The sequence below is a fragment of the Erigeron canadensis genome, chromosome 8 (genome assembly GCF_010389155.1).
Source record: "Erigeron canadensis isolate Cc75 chromosome 8, C_canadensis_v1, whole genome shotgun sequence".
In the NCBI taxonomy this organism is placed as follows: domain Eukaryota; kingdom Viridiplantae; phylum Streptophyta; class Magnoliopsida; order Asterales; family Asteraceae; genus Erigeron; species Erigeron canadensis.
The window spans coordinates 41,895,895-41,902,470 of record NC_057768.1 but is presented as its reverse complement, the minus strand read 5'-3'; positions in this window follow the sequence as shown (position 1 = coordinate 41,902,470).

Genomic DNA, 6,576 nt, shown 5'->3' with positions numbered 1-6,576 from the left:
ACTTAATAGAATAGTCAGCAGACGACTTGGAAAATATATGTTCTGTCACTGGATGATGCAACGATGAATATGTGGACAACAATACTCTGTATAAAAGGAGTTGTACACATGTTTTTTTGGTACAATGTACAACATTTGTTATGACTTATGATTAGCTTATTCGAACGTGATTAACTTTGCATTTATCTCTTACCTAGTGAATATTTCTATTAGCATTTTATGGTCTTCTTCCATATACCTTTCCTAGTCCAGTTATGGGTTTTTTGTTATTTTTTTTTAGGTATAAAATAGGTCTACATTGTCTTTACTAGGTCCGTGCTAGAGAACTCTCTCGCAAAATAGATCCCCGATTTAAACCCTTGTCACCCAAATTTAATAGAAGATTGAATAAAGTATTGCTACAAAACATGTTTGTTTTACTTTGAAATATTGTATCCAATCAAAAGTGGATGTTTTAAAATTTAAAGATGTATATGCATGCCTAAAATATCACTACGCATGAAAAAACAAATCTAACTACTTTAATGTTCTTATTTTAACTTAACTAGCTAATAATCCCGGGTTTAACCCGGACACTAACTAAAATTTTAAAATAAAAAAAGTTAAAATAATATATGTTGTTTTTGTAATTGATATATCATAACTTGGTTTGGAGATATTAAGTTAGCTAACATAATATATATGTATGAGTATTTATTACATTAACAAAACATAAAAAAGAAATTTACAATTAAAAAGTAAGAATTTAATATAAACATTTAATAAGCTAGTTATTTATTTTTAAAAATATTACAATATTAAATATGGACATATGACATCATAAATAAAATCAAACCTTTTTGAAGAAAAATATGGATTTGCCACATAATACTTTTTCTAAAAATAGTTTTAGAAGACAATTCTTCTTTATTATATATAAAGATTATCAGCATCAAGTATAGTATTTTTTCTTATTTTACCAATTCCAAGTATTTTAATGTATGAATACATGCCTAATAGTAGGGTTGTCTTCGACCCAACCCGAAACTCAACCCGAACCCAACCCGAAAAAAATCAGGTTAGGGTTGAGTATTTTCGACCCACCAACCCGTCAACCTGATTTTTTTTTTGTTGGGTCCGGGTTGGGTTGTTGGGTTGTCAGCCAACCCAATATCTTTAAAATAATTAAATTATATATAATAGTTCATACTCCACATTATACTAATTTATACGTCCTATTCTTATTTTTTATATTTCTAACTTAAAGTAACTTCAAATATTAAATAAAAGGAGGACTCAAAATTCTGGGAGATGATAAGTGATGTAGGATGAGACGGTAAGTTTGTTAACTTTGTGCCAAGTATAAACAATACCCTCGTATTTCTTTCTTTTTTGTACCCTTCGTTTTCGGCTTACACCATCAATGATAAAGACTTATATTGGTTGATTTATTCCATTTTATATTTATATATATTTGCTTCTCGGGTCACATGGGTTGGGTCATGGGTTGGCGGGTTGTGGGTAAGGGTTGAAATTTCTGACCTGAAACTTTTAGTGGGTTGGGTTAGGGTTGGAGTTTTTCAACCCACCGACCCGCCAACCCGAACCTGCCCACCCGAACCCGAACCCATTGACAACCCTACTAATAGAAAGCCTGGACAAATTCCTATTTAGTAGATTTTCCTTCTTTCCCTTAATTCCAACTTTTAGCTCATTTGTTCCACACAGCTAAATATCGTTCTATGTTCTTAGATCCATCGGAGAGTGTAATTCTTCACTGGAACAAGAGATTCAGAATAATGGAAGGGATACTACAAGGAGTCCTATATCTGCACAGACATTCTAAATTCAAAGTTATTCTAAGGGACTTAAAAGGCATGCAATGTTCTTCTAGTTCAGATAATGACTCCTAAATTTCAGACTTTGGATTGGCAAGGATTTTTGGGGTGAACCAAATTGAAGACAAAAGTCAAAAACCAACAGAGTTGTCGGTACCTCATAAGTTTCCAAAAGTCATCCTATACGTACAAATTACATTTAGAATATACTAGAGGGTGTCCGCACATTGCAGCAGTATCTCTGAAAAAAATGGTGGATAAATGTGGTAGCTTTGTTGCGTGAATTCATGAATAAAATATGAGGTTGTATAAGGTAGAAATACACATGCAATGTGGCTAATAATCTTAATCGATTGTAATAGTTAAACCGAGATCATCGTCCTCAACATTAACCAACACTTCAATCCAATGTTTCAAAGATTAAAAATAAAAAGTTAAAAATAATACTTTCTAACGCTTTCTTGAGAAATTGACCTTCTATAAAATGAAATTTACAACTAACATACCCACCATTTGTCGATGTGACTGATTCTAACAACAATTTGACAAAGTTTAACTTGGGAGATATATGCATTAGCATTTAAATATATTGCTACAAATATGGGATGGATATGCAAATGAGTAGTAGTTAAGTAACGCTTGGCAAAATGGAGATCCAAAATCCTTGGCCATGCTCACACATGTATCCCAAGTTAAACTTTCTGCGAGCGTGATTTTGAGAGCATATAAGCATCAGCTACAGAGTCATAGTCTTGCTCATTACCCTGTATATTGAAATAATAAAAGTTAAAAAACAATATGTCCATGGTTTGATCATTACCTTGTACATAATTACTTGATTGCGTCGGTGGTAACATGAAATGGATCTGGTCCAGCAGCCACAAAAACCAAAATATAAGTCCTTTCAATGTTTCACACTGGGATGTCCTACCTAAAGATTACTACAAAACCATCAAATTCAAGTATTCGTTATGAATAAAAAAGAAACTTAAATGAAAAAAGAAAGAGTTTACTCTTTGAGTTTTTTATGCTATCGAAAGGTGAGATCCTGCTTGAGCAGTTGCAACATTAGATAATACAGACGATTATATTAAACCTTATCTTTTGCAGAAAACTATGTTAATGGATATATAGATCTCATTGATATTAACAAGTCCTTGTGTTGAATTCTAATGTAGTTACTTACCAATTAGAGAGAAGAACAATGGGCAATCAAAAGAGACGACAGAGAGCAATAACTTTAATATATATATATATATATAGATAGATAGATAGATATATATATATATATATAGTATTTGTCATTCCTGAAACAAAACCACCATTGATTTAAAGTATTCATCACTCAAATGGTTCATCCTTTCCGTCTACCTATTTTACCCTCTATTACTCCTACAAATTCCGTTCAACAAAAAAAACGATAGCTTAGGCCTAAGATATAGACAATGATTCATAGTAATATCTACGATGTCTCAACTAAAACTAACTTTAATGAAGATTCAATGGCTATACTGTCGGAGCTTGTGGTACATTAAACTTGAGACCTTTAAATTCTTTTATATATGACTTGAGTCCATCACTAAAAGTAAATAACTTATGTAGCAGTGATTCGTCTGACCTTCACAACATATCAACACATGTAGCTGATTGCATAAGCATATATGATATGAAATACCTTAGGTGATTGACAACTTGTTTTAACAAACTTCAATTCACCCCAACGAAGAAAAAAAAAAGAAGCTATACAAGAATTGCAATTTAAAGGAATAATAGCGGTGTCTTATAAAAAAAATATCAAGAATTTTGAAGCAAAATTGCAACTTGAATGGAAAATCTAATAACCTCCATGAGTTATGTAATTCCTATTTATCAACCAGTTGTTGGAAAACATATTGATGTACCTGCATATGAATTTTCAAGATATACAGAAGAAAAAAAGAGAGCAGTAGTTGAATAGGGTTACCCTTCCATGAGAGGCCTCTTCGTTTACATACCACCACAATCGGAAGCCAAACCGCATCTGCAATCAAACATAACTCAATAGCTAAAGGGCATATAAGTTACATTTTAAGCAAAATAAATCCTATTTTTTTTTATAGTTGACTGATAATAGACATTAAATCAAGAAAAATATAATTAAAAAGAAAGTATGTCATTTTTAAGGCTTTCGTAAAAGTAATACTGAATTATTTGATGCTAATGAGTATGTCACATATAGAAGATATTCGAACATCAAATCTCGTTTTTTTAATAACAACTGAAGTTATGTCCAATGCAACTTTGGTTTACGAACACAAAACGTGAAACCCATTGTATTTTGTGAATGCCAAAACTCAGCAGCCTGAGAACCGCGTTCAATATAAAACATGTTAAAATACAACTTTTTTACCTTGGCTACCTATAACTTAAACAATAGCTATGCTAAATAACAATTTTTTTCACCTCAACTTCCAGAATGCAAATTTGATCATAAATTACTAAAGCTTTGTTGATGGTGATGAATCCGGCGACGGTGGTTGGTGGCGAATTGACAATCAATCCATTAAATAAAAAACCAAACTCTATCAAAAATCTGCAAAAAAAAAAAAATCAACCCAAACTCTATCACAAATCTGCAAAATAATAATAATAATAATAATAATAATAATAATAATAATAATAATAATAATAATAATCAAAACATTAAATAAAAAACCCTTTTGAATCCGGTGATGGTCGACTAAGAAAAAAACAGAATCAACCTTTTGTTGCGGCGGAAAGAATCCGGCATCGGTGATGATGATGATGAATCCGGCGTGAATCTAGCGAGAGAGAGGGGGCGCGATAGGGGTTGGGGAAGAAGATCGGCCGACTCTTTTTTTTTTGTGTGGGTTTGTGTGTTTAGATCCGGCTTGTGTGTTTTGTGGGTTTATTTGTGATAAGGGTATTTTCGGTAGATAGTTAAGGAGGGGTAAAATATAAAAGAAAAAAGAGGGTATTATGGGAATGGAAAATGTTGCTTAATTTTTTAAACCCAATACCCTTTATAAGGGTTTATAGATTATACACTAGATTATTAGACAAAAACAGCATGGTTGGATCAGTGGTAAACACCATTGCCTCTAGAGACAGAGGTCATGGGTTCGATCCTCATCCCATGCAAAGCTTAGAGGGCCTTTTCTACCATTTAGGTAGAAACTGGAAGCAGCCTCTTTACTTAGGTAGAGGTAAGGTCTGCCTACATCTTAACCTCCCCCATACACCGTCGAGGTATTGGGGCTCAAAAACCCGCAGAAGACGACACTGAGCCGTAACTTACTTTACACTAGATTATTAGACACTAGATTATTTTCCCATGAAAATAAATATTAAGTTTTCATAATACGTAGTTAGTAGTTTTTTCTTTTGTAAAACTAATTATAAAATTCTCAAATAATATACTATCTTCTTATTTGTAATCTATATTTAAACTATATTATAAAGCATTTAAAGTAACTATTTGAATATTTTTAAAAACTCTATTTAATACCCTTTCAAATACATTGGAGTTTTGTGCATTACATGAAATACAACGAAAGTTATATATTCTTTAATCCCTAATAGAAAATCATCAGTTATAGATGGATATACGGCAGGACTTCTATATGTTAATACTCCATAATTAATAAAATTGATAAAGTTAATAATTTGTCGAGTCTCAATTTGAGATTAGACAAAATTGAACCCAATACATAAAATACTAAAACATAACAATTATTAAAAGATACCAAATTTTAAATTGCGTTGAAAAAAAAAATTCTATGATCACTTGTTTTTTTTTATTAAGCTCCAATCTACATCTATATCTATATATATATTTTATTATAAAACAAACTTTCTTTCTCCTCTTTTTAACATTCTACCTTTGAAATACCTAAAATACCCTTAAGTTTTAACACATTTTTAACTCACAGATTAAATCTACCTAAAATATCCTTAAAATATTTTCAGCCATATTTATCCAAACTATCTTTACTTTATTCATTACTTTAAATATTTCTACCTAATACCTCTAAACAACTCTTAGTAAAATTATATACACAAGATATATCCGTTAACCATATAATAACTATATTAACATTTACATCAATTACTTTTATATTAATAACCACATACCACCACCGCCCTTTGCTGCCACCGTCGCCGTAATTTATATATATTTTGAAACTACCTGTCCATTAGACGAGGCTTAAGACTAGTAAATCCTTATAAAGCAACAAATAATCGTATCTCATTTTTTTAACTTTCTGTCTTTAAAATATTTAAATTATATTTTTTCAAATTTATTAATTTAAATATTTCCATTTAATATATTTATAATCCTCTTAATGAAATTAATCACTTTTATATTACCCTCATTAAATCAATTAATTTTACATTAATAACTACATTATTACCCCGTTGTCTCCACCACCGCCACCACCCTTCTTTGCCAATCCCACTACTTATCATTTCTGTCGCATTACACGGGTAACTTTCTGGTATGATGATAAAGTAAGATAACTCCCATTGAGATGCTTCTTGTTTCTATGTAAGGTAAATAATGATCTCTAGTCCTTGAAAAAGTAAAGATGAAACCCCTAACTTTTATGTTTAGAGGTAAATGTGTCAACCAATTAATCCAAGCCTAGTTTTTTATTACAAGATGAGGAGAAGAGATACACAGGCTAAAACTTGGTCAAATGAGGTCCTGGGTTAATGGGTTTTTAGGTTATTTAATTGGTTAACGGGTCAAGATATT